Source organism: Phaenicophaeus curvirostris, chromosome 7, assembly GCF_032191515.1.
Source record: "Phaenicophaeus curvirostris isolate KB17595 chromosome 7, BPBGC_Pcur_1.0, whole genome shotgun sequence".
Taxonomy (NCBI): domain Eukaryota; kingdom Metazoa; phylum Chordata; class Aves; order Cuculiformes; family Cuculidae; genus Phaenicophaeus; species Phaenicophaeus curvirostris.
Window position 1 is genome coordinate 21,599,052 of NC_091398.1, and position 17,665 is coordinate 21,616,716.

Below are 17,665 nucleotides of genomic sequence, written 5' to 3' on the forward strand. Positions count from 1 at the left end.
CATTTATATATCTAGATGTATATGCATTGTACAGTTGGATGCTAAATTCCAACAGACAATACCTATCCGTAGAGAAATGTTATTGTGAATTACCTCCTGGTGCTCTTAAATGTTGATTTTTCATTGACTAAAGTGAATGCCTAGTGGGGGAATTGGGGTCAGGTTATATTGAATCAGTCTCTTGAACACACTGAACTCGTCTGACTTCAGTTACTAAGCTTAGGTTGCTCACGTGACTTTTCTGTCACTGCGATTTATTTGGTACCACTAGACTTAAAAGTCTTGCACTTAGATAAGTATGTATTTTTTTTCATTAACACCTTGTGTTTGTTTCTTTAACTTATAGAACACGCATTACGAGATTGTATTTAGTCTCAGTACTATTAAAAATAGTAAAACCCACAAACAAACGCACCCCACCCCACCCTTATAAATTCTATCCGTTTGACCATGTGTGAACGTACTTTTAGAGGTGTGGGATGAATGTTGGTGAGAAACTTCTGAAGAATCTTTTTTTATACCTGAGGAAGGGAAGAATGGTATAGTCTGATCTTGATTCAATAGTATTTTATATCTCTTTGCATTGGCCATGCCAGGGTTAGTAGCTTTGTGAACATGAGTCATGAATGATTGTTGAGTTACCAACCTCCACCCCTCTTGAGGACCTGGCATGGTCTTCAGGGACAGTTCAGTTGAGTTCAGTTACAACAGCCCTTTACTAGTAAAATGGGGGAAATAACATATTTGGGCATTGCAGGAGGAAAGGTGCACAGGGTGAGGTAGACCAGGGTAGTTTATCACGATACCAGTCAACAGAGTGGGCTTTATATTGTGTAGTAACTAAAACACAGGTTCAGAGTGACTTCAGTGGTCAGATTTAGGGGGTATTTAAAAGTTTTGGTGGTGATCATAAAATGAAAGTCATTATTAGTTGTGTCAGCTGTCTTCATCCTTTGGATTTAGCAGGTTGGGGAAGTTTTGCTCTTTTTCTCTATAAGAACATGAACTTTTCTTATTGCTCATCTGTGTCTAGCCAAATGCTGTTTTGAAAACCAAGGCCATGTGTTATGGATTTAAATTTTTTTTTCCTTCTCTGTCCGTTACTTCCTGCATCATGGTTGGGAGAATCAAGTGCCTGTTAAAGAGAAAACGCTGGCTTTGAGGAGTGCTTCTTATGTTATTCCAAGTTTGCTTTATTTTTGAGGTGGCTAGCCAATTCTTTCTAAACTCTTGATGTGCAGTTTTGTGATGCGTTTAATCTGCTCTAACAGGCAGCTGTTGAAAGGATCACATTGATCTGAGAGAGAACTAGTTCTTCTGCTGGGTAGTTTTCTGTTGGATCAGGTTCCCTATTTGACTTGCTGCATGGCTGTGTGATTGATAGATCTGATGCAAAGAAGAGCCTCTTCCCATCAATGCCTATGTACAAATCTTTTCTGGAGCAGGAGGAAACCATGCTGATTGCTATCTGTAAACGTATACAAGAAGAGGAAATTCTTACATTAATTCGGATTGATATGGGCTGTGCATGCATCTACCCATTTGGAAGTTAGAAGGGGAATCCCTAACTGTTAGGACAAGAGGATCCAAAGCCAGTTACAGAGATGAGAACTGTAATTGCTATTAAGCAAGAGCCAGATTTAATTTAGTGAAGACCTGGGAGATCTCTTTCTATGATTTTATTGCACTAAGTTAGAATGTGCAGTGGATTTTAATGTATGTGCTGGGAGCTTTTTTAAGCTGGTTATGACTTAGATTTAAAAAAAATAAAGCTAATTGAAGCAAAACTGAGAGAGATGTTCTTATTCAGCTCAGGTTTATAAACAAGTGTTCTAAGTAAAATAGCTGAAACAGATTTATCCAAATAGATGTCACTTACATATGCAAGTTTTTTTTCCTTCTCAGAAGCAGTAGAATTCTTGACAAAACAAACATTTAAATGATGATCAACATGAAATCCTGAAAATTGAAGGGGGTTAAAATTGTATTTGTACCTCTCAAATTGTAAAGAGCCCTATATCACATGGGTGAAAAAAGCAGCTTTAAATCTTGGTCGTTTTTTGTGGGTTTTTTTTCACAGAATCACTAGGTTGGAAAAGAGCCCCAACATCATGAGTCCAGCCATTCCTATCAACCACTAAACCATGCCCCTCAGCACCTCATCCACCCGTCTTTTAAATACCTCCAGGGATGGTGACTCAACCACCTCCCTGGGCAGCCTCTGCCAATGCCCAATGACCCTTTCGCTGAAAATTTTTTTCCTGATGTCCACCCTGAACCTCCCCTAGTGGAGCTTGAGGTGATTCCCTCTTGTCCTGTCCCCTGTCACTTGGGAGAAGAGGCCAGCTCCCTCCTCTCCACAACCTCCTTTCAGGTAGTTGTAGAGAGCAATGAGGTCTCCCCTCAGCCTCCTCTTCTCTAGCTCCTTGTAAGACTTGTTTTGTTTGGTTTGTTTTTGTTTTATTTGTTTGGTTTTTTTGTTGTTGTTGATTTTGTTTTGTTTTTAAAAGTTTACTTAAACTTAAATGAGCAAGTGACTTTCCCTTGTTTTTGGAAAACTACTTTGTAGTTGATGTTACTCTGCTGCATATAACTTAATGTTTGTCAGCCTGTGTTGATAATTGTTGAAGGAAGATTCTGTTATGGAAAAGCAGGGGATTATCTCATGATTAGGCTGAGCGCTAGCTTTCATTATAAGGTTATATTTTTTTCCTTCCTGGTGCAACTGACTTGAAAAATGAATTTGGCTAGAAAATATCCAGAACTAATTGGAAAACAGAGGGCTACTTGTATGTGACGGGTTATCTGTATTGACTGCAACTCATTTAAAAAGTTACCTCGTTGAACTGAGGCTTTCATCTAGTTTTGCCTCTCTAACTTTTAGCTCAAAAATGTCTTGTGGTTTGTAGCAGCACTGCAACTTATGTGGCAAAGTCAAATGTGTTGGGATTTTGAGTAGAACAGGTTACCATGTGAGACTGTTCTGCCGATTTTAGGGTTCTTATTGTAAGCAGCCTGTAAGCTACTTTCCCATTAATGGCTCTAGGGTCTTTCTTGGTGTTTCTATGGAATGTTTTTTTACTTATTTTTTTTCTCCCCTGCTGCATGTGTGTTCTAATGGCTCTTGGTCTGACAGAGAGTAGACTTTCCTGTATTTGTTGTTATTAGAGATCTTTGACTCTGTAGTGAGGTCTCTGATAATGCTGCTCAGGAACTGATGTTCAAGTTTGTAAACATTGTGTATGCTGGTTTGAAAAGCCTCCCTATAGTTAGAGATAAAATTACAGTTCTGTGTTCTGTTAATCAGATGCTCATGTCTCATTCATGGTTTTCAAAATTTCTTACCCATGCCTAACAGGTTTGTTTTGGTTTTTTTTTTTTGGTTTTTTTTTACGTGGAAGAAAAACAGCTGAAAAACTTTCTTATGCATAAGTTTTTATGCTGCAAATTAGATCAGACTATGCTCAGTGAATTACCACAAGCTATAGTAATCTTTGATGTTTGCTCTTGCAGAGATTTATTTCCAAAACCCCTGTAATTCTTACATAAGAAGCTGCGTAATTTGACAAGTAATACTTAAGACTACCTAAGATCTTTATGCTCTGTGGAAAAAGAAAGATGTACCTGCCTTAATTCTGCTCCAAAGCAAAGTACGTTCCTTACAGTAAATCTTAAAAGTTACCTTATTGGTCTACGTGTATACTTGGAATCGTAGAACATCCTGACCCACAAGGATCATTGAGTTCAACTACTTTCCCTGCATGGGACAGCGTCAAAATTCACACCATGAATACATATTAAATACAGCCTTCTTAACATTACTTATTACTTAATACAATTGTAGTTTGACGGTAAGAGTTTACTGTTTTGTAAATTAACATTTTATTTTTTTGAAAATAATTAGTCAAGATTTTCTGTCGGCTAATAACCATTTGAAGAAACTGTAGAAATGCTAAATCCTCATTTAGTATTTTAATAAGGAGTGGCTTTTAATTCAGTTGTCAGAGTAAAGATGGTTATGGCGCAATTTAAAAATACCTTGTAGAGCACTCGCAGTGCTGTGCTGCTAATGAGGCTTTGCAGAGCTTGCAGCTGTTAATTATTCACCTTGTCTCCACATAATAGTAATAGTATTGGGGAAGGGAGTCTTGGGAATTATCTTGGCTTTTTGAACGAAAATGAACTTTCTGCATTAGAAATAACCAGATTGGAGACAAGGCTGTAGTTTACATTGCTTCCAAGGCATTAGGCTCTCTCTCCGTACCATCCAAGTTCCTCTGAGACCTGGGAAGTCCTGTCTCCACAGGAGTTGCTTGAGTGCTAGGCAAGGAGCAGCTCTGGTAAGTGTATGGAAATTTGAAGGGATTGCATGATTTTGATTCTCACTAACTCTTACAACAGCAAGGCTTTGCATCTTCCAAGTGGAACTGCTGCTTGTAACCAGCATTGTTCTTAGATAGGAGACCTGGGAGTGCAATTTTAGGTTGGGTCATGTGTTACTCTGAAACAACATTAGAACTATTTTACTCTTTTTTTCTTTCAGTGAAGAATAGCTTTCCCTTAGCTCAGAGACCAGTTGTTTATTTTTCTAGAATCTGCTTGTCAAATGGAGCTTCTCTTTGTTAAATGGAAACAAAACCACATCTGTTCTGGTTGGCTTGAGGGCCAAAACCAGTGAGCTTTCCATGCAAAGGGGATGAGGGTGGCTGATGTAGTGACTACATGTGTAGGCTATATTTCATTTTTGTGTGACCCTTCCGGTTCTCCCTCTCTTCTCCCTTCCCCCCTTCCAAAATAAATCAGAACTATAAGGCAGCAGTAGATAGAAGCTGGTTTTGCTTCCAGTAATAATAGCAATTCATGGTGTTTAAACAATGGACATTAAAATCAAGTTAAGGTTCTTGTTAACTTCTTGAGTTTGCTGAAGTGGCTGGGATACTGCTGAGCAGCAGCAGCAACGGAGCAATCTTTTTGTGGAACTTGGAATATGAATGTGTCATGGGGAAATTTACGAGTGGATTCTTACTTGTTTCTGCCTTTTGCAGCACAACCTTGTTTGTAGGATGAAATCCTGATAGCACTGCTAGATTTCACTACTTCTTGTGAAGTTTGAAGGTCTTTGGGTGTCTGTAAGGGTGGCATGGTTGAAGCTTGTAGGCGTAAGCACAGTATTACCTAGCAGTGGCAGAACGAAGCACTGTTTGTATGAAATCCTTGGGAAAAGAATTTGCTTTAAAACTTCCCCTTTTCCTTCTTATATCAGTCTCTGTATGCACTGTACCAAGTTCTGTGTGGTAATGTGATCAGCTCTATAACTAATGCAACCAGTACATGTTGAATGCTTTTCTCTTGCCTCCTTTGGTGGAGTTTGCCTGCTGTCCTTCTCTTTAGCCTACCCTGGGGTTGTGTGGTGGCAATGCCGCTCTTCCTTCTCCCTACCACTCGTTCCCTCCTGCACGGTGTTTCTGACTGGAGACTATGCTGCGATATTTAACATATACTGGAGGGCTAGGAGCACTGAGCTAAAAAAAATGTGACACCCCTCTCCCTGCCCTGGGACAGAAAGTGTAGTAAGAAAAAGCAGGGATAGTACACAGGGAGGAAAAAGCAATCATGTGGTACCTGACAGTGCAGGGGGAACCTAATTCTTCCTGAAAATGTTGTCAAGTTGTAGTTACTTTGTGAGAGTTGGTTGACTTTCAGGAGAGAATAGATAGTTGGGAGGTGGCAGTAAAGGGGACAAAGTTTAATCTTTATGAAGAGTGTGTATGCTTCCTGGCATTTAGGTAGACTTCAACTGATTTGTGACTGTTTTGTAGAAAGATTCCATGGCAGTGGTGAGATGCTGATGATGCTAGTAAAGTTTGTGGGTTTTTGAAGCATGCCTCTGAATAACTCCCAGATGTGATTTTCCAAGGTTGCTGTTTGTGACAGTCGTACAGCTCACTCACAAGAGAAGATCAATGAGAAATTTGAGCAGTGTTGTTCGGTCATTAGCTAAAATATTAAGGTTGTAGCACTGGTGGAGTTAATATTTCCAGTCCTTTGCCCCTAGGTGCTTGACTAGGTATGTGACTTTACTCAACAGTTTGGTGAAACCCCAGTATGACACATTAGCTGTTTCTGTTAATCCTTTGTCTTTATCATTAACAATTTCTGAATTGTTTAATTAGCCTAATTATTCCTGTGGATGTCTAACTGTCCCTGAGGTATTTTGGTCAGAAGAAAAATATAGGTGAAACCTGAGGATGTCCTATGAGGCTGCTGTAATGATTGTTACATAGCTTTTAAGTTGAGCTGTGCTAACATACTTCAAAAGAAATGAGGACTAGAAGCAGACTGAAGATCGGAAGATTGTGTTATTAGTCATGATTTCAGAAGTAGTGTCAGCTTAAGGGTCTTCAAGATCAGTGTTGAATGTTTGAGGGTTTACTGAATAGCAACAAATAATATAGATGCAAGCAAACAATGTGCCACGTATACCTGCTTCAGGGCAGTGGTACAGAAATAGTTAATTTAACAGACAAAAAAATGCTGTGTATTTACTTGTTGATCATGCTTTCTGTCCTGTAGCATGGATGAGATCATAAGCTTGAGCTATTGCTTTAGAATTCTGAGAAGAAAATATTCAGATTCAGAAGGCTCACAATTCAATTATAAAGTTGTTTTCACCTTCCCACTTCTTTCCTTTGAAGACATTGTATTACAGGCACTGAATTTAAACTTATAATTTATTTCTGTTAGTGTCTTGTGCTTCCAGTCTCTGAACCACTTAAAACTAATAATGGGAATAATTAGAATTAGATTAGAATCACCTGATGGAAATTGAATAATATGATAACATTTATGTTGTTTCAACTCTTCCATTGTTTCATGAGAAGCAGGGTGAGAAATAGGTGAGTTTTTTTGCTTGTTGTGTGTGGCCATAATAGACTAAAATTCTAGCAGGCCTGTTCTGTTGGGGTGAACTAGCTGAAGATGCTTTGTAGCTCAACACTGCAGTATTAATTAGAGATCTTCATGACAGTGCAGTAGCAATACTGCCTTTGTTTTGGAGGATTGCTGTTCTTCATTCTCAGAAGAGAATGATGCACTATGTGGTTGCATCCGGAAGACTTGGAAAATATTGCATTCATGGTATTAGAATTGTTCCAAGTGTTTGCTTTCAAACTAAATGACAAACAATAAAATATGCCAACTAAATCAACACCACCATTTGTTTATAGTGCTACTTCAGACATGAACAGTAATTCTTTTTTAACAGTTTTTTTTCTAGGCAGGAAGTCTGTTTCAGCATAACAAATCTCGAATTTATCCTGCTTGTATAAGGTGAGGTGGAGTTAAGCGGAGTTTTGTGGAGCTCATATGATACCTTCGTAAGGTAACTTTTGATCCTACAGTGAATACCAGATATCAAGTTCTCAAGTAGCTGTGCAGAGTAATTTCCAGTGTGAGTTTTGCCTTCCAGATGTTAAGATTTGTATGCATATTGAATAACGGTTTCTGTATTGATAATCACAGAATCATGGAATTCAGTTAGAAAAAACCTTTTTAGATCGTCAAGTCCAACCAGAAACCTAACACTGCCAAATCTACCACTATACCATATCCCTAAGCACCATGTTTACATGTCTTTTAAATACCTCCGGGGATGGTGACTCAACCACATCCCTGGGCTGCCTGTTGCAATGTTTGACAACCCTTTCAGTGAAGCAGTATTTCATAATGTCCTATATAAACCTCCCTTGGCATAGCCTGAGGCCATTTCCTCTTGCCCTATCACACATAGGAAGAGTGAAATTATTGCAATACGTCTTTCTTTTCTTTCTTATTTTAACTACAAATTAGATCTTGCTGTTTATCTTTGGGGGAAAAATAGCTGGCCATGTAATGTAATAGAGTATTTAAACATTGTAATAGAGTATGTGCTAGGAAAGGGGTTTTGGTTTTATTTTGCATTTTATTAGGAAGAACTGGTTCTATATTAGAAGAATGTTGGAGAAAAAAGTAGTTTCTTTATATTGGTGAGCTTTGGAGGAAAAGCTTTATTTCTAAGCCAGTGTCGTGCACCACCTATATTTGGTGTGATAAAATGTCATTGTTGTTGTATAGTATGATTCAAATTAACTGCTAGGTTAACTTTTTTTCTTCCTTAATACAAAAAGGTATTTTATTTTGAATTTGTTTCTTTTTCCTTATAGATCTTTGTTATGTAGACAACTCTAGCTCAAAATAGATGTTTCTTCCAGATATGTTATTCAGAGTATGTTATTCTAGGGCTTTTCTTTGTGTTATTCTGAAAACTCAGCAGCTGAATGAGAGTTGGACAGGGAGGTAAGGAGGTGGGAAATCAGTAGAAAACTTATCTCTCTTGGTCCTGTTTTAGCTTGGACAGACTAAACCTGTTCAAGGAGTCTCTCTTAACAGAGATTTTTGTTATCTTATTACTTCAGGTATGAGCCTGCAAAAATTCAGCATGTCCCTGGCCACAGACATGATGAAGGGACTGGAGTACCTTTCATTTGAGGCTGAGAACTGAGACTATAGACTATTCAGTCTGGAGAAAAGAAGGATGAGGGGCTCATGTCAATACAAATAAATACATATATGTTTCCTCTGTGTAACACTGTATGGATGAGGAGGAAAAGTTTAAACAAACAAGCAGAAAAGAAGTGAGACCTGTTAGGTCATTGCCCTAACCAGGGCATATTAAAACAGCAAGAAAGTGTCTGTTTCACACAGGTGATCTTTTGTCTGGCTTTTGGGTCTGTGAATTTGACTGCAAGTTTTTGGTACCACTGTAAGTATATATATAAAAAAAATGTCCACGTAAAGCAGTTTATATTATTATCTGCAAATCTGCCTTGCATTGTGAGGGTGAATAGATAATAACATGACAGACAAAATCTGTTTTAATGTTATAAATTCTTAAACCAAGTTGTATCATTAACTTAACTCTTTTTCATGCCTTTTCTTGGGAAAATGCAGGATGAATAGGGGTTTGTTGGATTCATTCATGTGAAGTACAATACATCCACATTTCTCCTTATCACACAACAGCCCCAATGTAATTGTGCAGCAGGAGCTGACTCTTGCCCGCGGTGTGCCGGCTGGGTGTCGGTGCAGCACAGCTGTGCTGCCAGCCATGCCACAAGAGTAGCGGAAGCGTGGGTGAAGAAGCCTGCTGCACGTTCTTTGGGTGTTACTTTTTTCTCTTTCTTCTTTCCTAACAGATTTGCAGTGTGAGTGAAGCTGGGTTCTTCTGTGTTTTGCAGGAAGCCAGAGCAGACCTGATTATAAAACTAATGTTAACTGGAGAAGAGATCTAGTGTCTCAGAGCTTTTCTTCCCCTATTCTGTCTTGTGAGCTAGTTTAACATATGTGCTGTTATTACCTGGGGCTCAGCTCTTTGCTTTGCTCTTCTCAAGAGTCCCTTCAGAGAACTTTTAAAGGTAATCCGTGCTCCTGCCGGTGTGTTTTCGCTGTAGGTGCTGGGCTGAAATGGGTTTGTTTATTTATTTAGTTAGCTATTTTTCATCATGCCCAAATAAAAGTATTCCTTTAAATCTCTTGAAATAACATTATATGTAGCGGTACGCATTGTTCAGCAGTGTACATATATTCTAGACCATAAGTTTGATGAATTCATGTTACCTTTATATACTGATATGAAAGTGGGAGGCATTTTAGGCATTCATTAGGTGAGTACAGCTAAGCAACCTCCTTACTCTCTGACCTGATACATGTTATTTCTTGGTGGCATTGAACTCCTAATTCCTGTTCTGCAACTTTTGTAGATTAGAGTAAAAATAATATTGAAATGGAGTATTGTTTATTTTATTCTTATGCATAACACCTTATTTCATTTTTTTTTTCTTTTAACAATGGCAGCTTATATGGAGAATAATGTGAGAGGAGAGATCATTACAGGTATAGAATTTGACTTCTCACTGTGACGTTGAGTTTCATACTCTGTAGTTCATTAAGCTCTCGAAATGAAGTACTTCATATTACTTCACATTCACAACCTTGGAAAAATGATAGTGAAGGGAGCATAAGTGGACTAGGTATATAAAATGATGATAAGCAGACCTGAAATCCATGAGACTTGAGGAAAATGTAAGTTCTGCCAACTGGAACAAGAGACTTGGTTTGCATTTCACATTTGATGCCTGTTTTTGTATTGATATATTGTAGGTTTTAAGTAGCGTATTTTACAAGAGTTTCAAGGTGTTTTGTGGTCAGAACTGAATGTTTGTTACTTGTTTAGTGTAGGTTCTGCTGTATTTATTAAGTTGTCTTTGTTGGTTGTTTTCCCTCATACTCTTCTGTTTTAGCACACGTGAGCTTGATGATTTTGTGTTCTTTGAAATGTAAATTCTGTTCCAGAGAATAAGATCTATTTACTCCCAAGAATCTGTTAATCAAGCTTACCAGTTGTCATATGACACTAAGGGGAGAGGCAAATTCTTTTAGGGATCCTTGGCAGAATGATGATGGCACTCAAATGTGGTTAGAATTATAGCTTTATTTTCTTAGCAAGATATTATGATTAGCGTAGCACAGAACTTGTGATTAGAATGGCACAGGATTTCTATGAGCACAGTCAGTATAGTACAATTCATAAATGATGTAATACAGAATTTATAATATGGCTTATGATTTCTAATCACCTAGATCCTCTGCAGATTTGGTCAGATCTTAGTACAAATCTTAGTTTGCTGTATCAATATAAAAGTCATAATCTAGACTCAAAAGTCATATAAAAGCATACAAGTCAGAACTAGAAGGAAGCAAATGATGGTGGAGGCATCCTCAGCCACCAGGGATCACAGATCTCATAGTCCAGCAGCAGTTCTGGTCCAGGTTCCCACTCAGGGCTTGTAACCGATTGATTTTATGACAAGCTGATTTTATGTGCTGTGGTGGGGTCATCACCGCCACTGGAGGTTCTGGGTGCCTGGTACCTTCAAGGACAGTAAGGCAGGAAGGAATAGGCCTGGTGCCCCGGAATCTTGAGGCTGGTAGAGAAGGGAAGAAGGAAACTGTTTGATTTGTCTGCTTTGTTTGCAGGACTGATAATGTGAGGAAGGGAAGTGACTATGACCCACTCAGTACCAGAGAAAGGCTGCTTGCCTTGTAAAATGGAGTTAGTTCTGCTAGCTACATAACCAAGGGTCGGGGGCAGAAAGTACTGGTCGTGTCAGTCTTATCATGACGCCTCCATAAAGCAAATTCCAGTTCTGATGACTGCAAATTCTGTAATAGTGGTGATTGTGGAATTTTTTTTTTTTATATATGCCTTTTTTTCACTAAAAAATAACATTTCTTATGAAGCTATTTGAGATGTGCAGTAGAACAAAAGGAATTTAATCTTGGGTAGTGTTTATAGTGTGGGATTTGCCTAGACAGTCTAATTTGGGTTACTATAGTTCCTGTCCAACTTCTTTATTTAGATGACTCATCCATTTTAAGTGACAAGTCAGGGAGAAGATAACCCTTGCTGGAAGTGGACTGCTTTGTTCAGGTTTTTCCTTACCTGCTGTGGTCCTAATATTTCTTTGGTGTTGGTTGCTAATGCACGTGAAGATACTCTCATGCCAGATCTGGAAACGTACCGGTCTCCCTGTGAGCTCCATGACTGGTGTGTAAGAGGGCTCAAAGCCATGGAGTACCTAGTTAAAACAGATGATTTCGGTGATGATGTGCACAGATGGGCATTAAATTGCCTGGATGTTTGGCATCGCTGTGCTTTCCTTTGCAACACATGTACAACTTTCTTTCAGCATCAAGTACCAAGATGTGTTTGGAGTATATGCAGCTTCCTGCTCAAGGTCAGGCAAAAGGAGAAGCGTTGTGGTTACTCTCCGTTTCTGATGCACTTCTTAAAGCTGATCCTCAGCTTTGTCAGTGATTTGTCTTACCCAAAAGTCTTGAATTCCTTTGTAGGTACGTTCTTACTGAAAGAAACGTGTTTTTGTCATATGCCTTGTATTATTTTTGTGATTGACATGGCTAAAAGTTGTCTAGTGTTGAAATGCAGGGCTGTCAGGTAGGTTGCTCACAGGGACTCCTGCTGTGTTGTCGGCATTTTGAACACTAATCATTATAGCAGAGAGGAATAAAACTATGTTCTGCACTAAATATTAGCATGTTGGATTGTAAAACTGGTAAGGGTGGTGGGATACTTACTGTCTTACTACTGTCGCTTCAAAGGTGAAACTGCATGTAATATGTGACGTGACTGTGTGGGTAACAGGATGTATTGCCCTAGTAGTGAGGCATGGCTTTATTTCAACTGAGGTTCAATAGAATGTGTAATCTTGTCCACCTAGAAGTTTTTGTTTCTCCTGCATGCTTAGTAAATGCAGCGGCTATATTTTTGGTGGTTCATTTATTTTACATGTTTCAATAGAGTTGCACTAAATAAAGCCTCTGTGATGAAAAAAAAAAAATCTGTCAGGCTAGGGTTAGCATCAGCGCTTGGCCTCTGTTCCCAAGATGGGGGGCAAGGGGCAGTTGTGAGGTGGAAGGAGGTAGTGGGCATAGTCTTTGTTTTCTTTTGTTCCCTTTCCAAACTGTGTACTTATTGCCAGTTTTGCTTGAATGCCCCAAACACAGTTAATGGTCATCCTTGGACTTTCCAATATGATCTTAGGGTTTTGGTGGCTTTGTACCAAGCTGAAAAGTGCTGAGCTCTGTATGGCACTAGGCAGCAGTCTTCTTACCAAGAAAGTGTCTGAAAACCAAAAGCCTTCACTTAGGTTTATTTAACAATGCTTGTGTTCAACTTGAAATGAAGCATGAGCCTATGTCTAGTGTAAGTATATCTGGATTCACTTTCAAGCTGTAGATTTCTTTAATGCATTTTTCAGTTGAAGTAGAACTCTTTTAAAATTCTTCTAACCATGGCTGGTGGTGATAGCTGATTATGCTTCAAATAAAACGGACATTAAGAAGAGTTCCAGCTACATAATGTGTTCACCAGCAGAAGGGAAGGCTTAGATTTTCCAGATGAGAGTAGGTTCCCCACTTTCTTGTACAGTATTGATTTGTCTTATTTCCTGAATAATTAATTTGTGATTTATAGTTATTTACTGTACACTAATTTCTATGTTCAAGAAGATAGATTCCTGCTCTCATGCTTTTGGCAGAAGCGATTATTTATTCTCTTCTGAAGATATGACAAGGCGAGCTGTAACATAGTACTGCATAGCAGATGTCAAAATATTTCCTATAATTTATCTAGCCAAAATAATCTGATATAACTGGTACTTTTGCTGTTTTAGTGAGGGTTGGGGGTTATAGAGTAGTTCAAAAAGCCAAGTCATTCCTTCCTGCCTCTGTTTTCTTTGTATGTACATAGACAATATGATGTCTGGTTGATGCTCAGCCTTGCGTTGGCTTAACACTTGAGCAGAAATTCTCTTGTAGTTTTTCTATAATGTGTAATGATTTTGACATGGACATTTGACATGGACAGCAGTGTGCCAAGAAGGCCAATGGCATCTTGGCTTATATCAGAAACGGTGTGACCAGCAGGTCCAGGGAGGTTATTCTCCCTCTGTACTCAGCACTGGTGAGACCGCTCCTCGAATCCTGTGTTCAGTTCTGGGCCCCTCACCACAAGAAGGATGTTGAGGCTCTGGAACGAGTCCAGAGAAGAGCAACGAAGCTGATGAAGAGGCTGGAGAACAGGCCTTATGAGGAGTGGCTGAGAGAGCTGGGGTTGTTTAGCCTGGAGAAGAGGAGGCTGAGGGGAGACCTCATTGCTCTCTATAACTACCTGAAAGGAGGTTGTAGAGAGGAGGGAGCTGGCCTCTTTTTCCAAGTGACAGGGGACAGGGCAAGAGGGAATGGCCTCAAGCTCCACTAGGGGAGGTTTAGGCTGGACGTTAGGAAAAAATTCTTCACAGAAAGGGTCATTGGGCACTGGCAGAGGCTGCCCAGGGAGGTGGTTGAGTCACCTTCCCTGGAGGTGTTTAAGGCACGGGTGGACGAGGTGCTAAGGGGCATGGGTTAGTGTTTGGTAGGAATGGTTGGACTTGATGATCCAGTGGGTCTCTTCCAACCTGGTTATTCTATGATTCTATGATTCTGTTTAGGGTACTTCTCCAATACTTTGGTGGGGCAGTGGGGTCACAGAGCTATTTATAGACCTCTGTCATCTTTGGAGAGTTTTTTTCTGGATTATTCATACAATGTGCTTTCAAAAAGTAGTGTGGGATGAGCTAGACCTTAGATAACTTTTTGTTGGAGAGTAGTTTACACAAAGTAAGTACAACAATTGAATAATCCAGTGATTCTATAGCTGTAATGGTGATGTTTTTAAATGTCCAACTGCAGAACAAATTCATTTTGTATAGCTTCATGAAGAATTAATGAGATTAATTGTTGAACGATGACAATGCAGAAATTGAAGTTATACGTATGGGCATAGATTTCATAGAACACTTAGTGTGTTTTAAGTGAATGATGTCATAATCCTGATGGCTAAGATAAACAGATTACTGGAGTGGTGTGAGAAGCAGAAAAGGCCTTGACTCTGTTTAAGCACTACTCAGCAAAAACTCAAACATCCCCGTGTTATCAACTCTGCTTCCAGCACCAATCCAAAACATAGCCCCACACTAGCTACTATGAAGAAAATGAACTCTGTCACAGCCCAAACTAGCATAATGGTATAGGTCAATATATAAGAGTTTGTATAGATTCTGAGATAAGGTATTCGGTGTTCTTCAATTACAGCTGTTGCCTAACCCTTCAGATACCTAGCCAACATGAAAACTTATGATTGCTAACAAATTACATCCTTTTCAGAGACTGGTTAGAAGAACCATGGGGTTGAAGAAGGTCTCTTTGGGTAGAATGTCTGAAGGGACCTAATGAATACAGAAATCTCTAAAATAGTTTTATGTTGGAATACTGCAGAGCAACACTGAGTTACTATAAAAGACTTGGTAAGTCATTGTGGGCTAATAAGGTTACTGAGTTTTGGTTTTGAGAAGAAGAAAGTATTTTATGTTTTTAATAGAGTTACTGTGCAGTGAGGAATGAGTGGAAAGTGTCAGACCTTTATGCATAACAGGGAATAAATGAAGTGTCATGTGTTTGTGTGAAGATGGGTGTGTGCATGTGTGATGGTCCAGCCATCTCGGCTTGCTTTCTTTTTGAGACTTGCGTGGGGGGCAGATAAAACTGAAATGTTCGTGTCAGTTGTTGATCACACTTGTTCAGAGATCCTCTTTGCCAGTCAGAGACAGGTTCTGCAAAGGTTAAATTCCTGTAAATTAAAAAAAAAAAAAAAAAAGTGCATGGTTCATAGCATGAAAAAACAGGTTGGCAGTAAGGGCATGGTCACACTAGAGAGAAGGATGCAAGAACAAGATTAAACTCTTATGACTCGTTGCCTTTTGTGAAATAGGAGTAGTAGGCACCTTAACGTGGACTGAAATTGTGTTATTACAATACTAACTTTTGAAATTGGCAAAGACAAGCATCTGTAGCAGGAGAACAGCTTTTCCATTAGTGGAAAAAACCCGTCTTTCTTACGAAGCTCTTTGTTTTGAGACTGACCACTGGTAATCCTTTACTTTTTCTTCTACAGTAGACAGCTGCATGTAAAGGCTTCTAAAAAGAGACTGGATGCTAAAACAAGCCCGTACTTTAGTTCTCTCATAGTATGCTCTCCACTGTGAGGGTTTGGTTTTGGAAGACTTGTAAGGTTCAGCATAACCTGAAAAGTAATTTCTTCTGGCAAGGAATGGTTGATTGTAATCTATTCTGTGCAGTCATTTTTCTGTGACCCTAATTTGTTATGGTAAATATTGTCTGTGGCAATTTTGTTTCACTGTATGATAGCGCATTATTCTGTAGTATGTTGTCTCTGGACTGAAATGCTTTTCTGAGCAGTCCTGTTTGTAACAGCTACTCGTCTGGAACGCTTTACGTTTCTATTTGTTTAGCTGACTAGAGAAAGGCATGTATTTATTGACACAAAAGGAGTCTTCTGACCAGATGGGAAAGCTGCACATTTTCCCAATCTTTATCCCCAGTGGTTCACTTTGTGAGCCAGAGGAGGAGAGGGAAACATCTTTTAAGACGAGGGAGGCATATGACCACAAAGTGCCTGGTTCCTACTTCAGTACTTGAAACTGCTTTTTTCGGATGGGTTTATATGTACATCCCACTCAGAATGCAAGCTGCACAGATTGTCTTTACTATCAAAATACTGTATTGTGCAGTGCTCAAAAGGCAGGACGAAGAAGAAACCAAGCTAAATTTGCTTTATCTTAAACGTAGAAAGCTTTTTGCATTGTCAGTGCATTATATGGTGACAACTATCCCACTGCAAGTCATGTCTGTCTGATGGGAAAACACAGGGCAACACACTGAAAGACTTTTCATATATATAAACTTCATATTCTAGTTTGTATCCTAAAATCTCACATCTTGTCCTCTTTCAGTAGGCAAAAGAGAAATGGATCCTTAACTTGTATATACAGATTAATTTTGTGATCAAGAGTTTTCGAATAGCAAGCATGTAGTCTTTGGTTGGGGGTCTCACAAGACTTAACCAAGTGATGTAGTGGGATGGGATCAGGGGTGTGATAAGACTTTTTTTTTTGTAATGTAATTTATAAAGAATGTTTTTAAGCATTATTTACTGGCATTTTACTTTAACTTGAGGAAAGAGTCAAGATTTTATTGTTCTAGGTTGACTAATTTTTCTGTGTGCTTTTTCTGTTTGTCCTTTATATGGCTTTTGTATATGAATGTGTTTTGAAAGTGAAAATCTGGTTGTTTCCTACACATACATAGAACTACTGGCATAAATGAAAAAGATACGTCACGGAAAATACTGTTCTTTGTTCCTATATCCTTAATAGTTAAAAATATGGGTTCTCCCTGCTGCCTCAACATAGAATTGCATAGAGAAAGTAACGAGAGGATTTGTGTCTCAATGTCTACTGAATGAGAACTTCTTTAATGAAAGAGATTGAGCTGAACTGTACTGACTTCGTGGTTCCTTCTTTGGGATGTCTTATTTAATTTTTAAAATCCCTCTTAATTCTTTTATTACACTACATTATTTTTAAAGGCTTTGTTCTGTAAGCAGACAGAACAGGACATGTGAATATTTGCCTGTGACCACATCCTGCAAACACACAACTAGTTAGTCCTGTTGAGACTTTTTTTTTAAGATTAACTCAGAATTTTTGTAATGAAATTCATACACTCAGTTAAAAAGCTTTGTGATTTGAGTGAAAACATCATGTGAACAAACAATGCATGTAAATGGCTGAGCAAAAAGCAGTTAAACCACAATTTTCAGTCATGAGGTATTGTTAGTGCTGATTTTAGATGTGCAGAGGGAAAAGCTCTCAATTGTTCTTAAGTCGACTGGTAACTGAATCCATGTTTGTAGAGTTTGACCACAAAAGGCCTTTTGTTCACTATTTGTATTCATCTAGGACATGCCAGTTACTGAGCATAAGTAGAATGTAGTGTGTGAGCAGGCCAATATAATGCGTTACTCTATTTGTGACTTACCAGAAATCCAAGATTTATATTAAAATAGAATTACAAGTAGAAACTGCTCTTTAGGAGATTTTAGATTTCTGCATTAATGAGCATGATGTAATTACTTTGAGGAAGCATACGC

At 38.7% G+C, this 17,665-nt stretch overlaps 1 protein-coding gene across 2 annotated transcripts in view; it reads left to right on the plus strand.

The window, feature by feature from the left end:
* Positions 1–17,665, plus strand: part of STK39 (serine/threonine kinase 39) — a 98,124-nt gene that overhangs the window by 1,949 nt on the left and 78,510 nt on the right. The window lies entirely within an intron of this gene.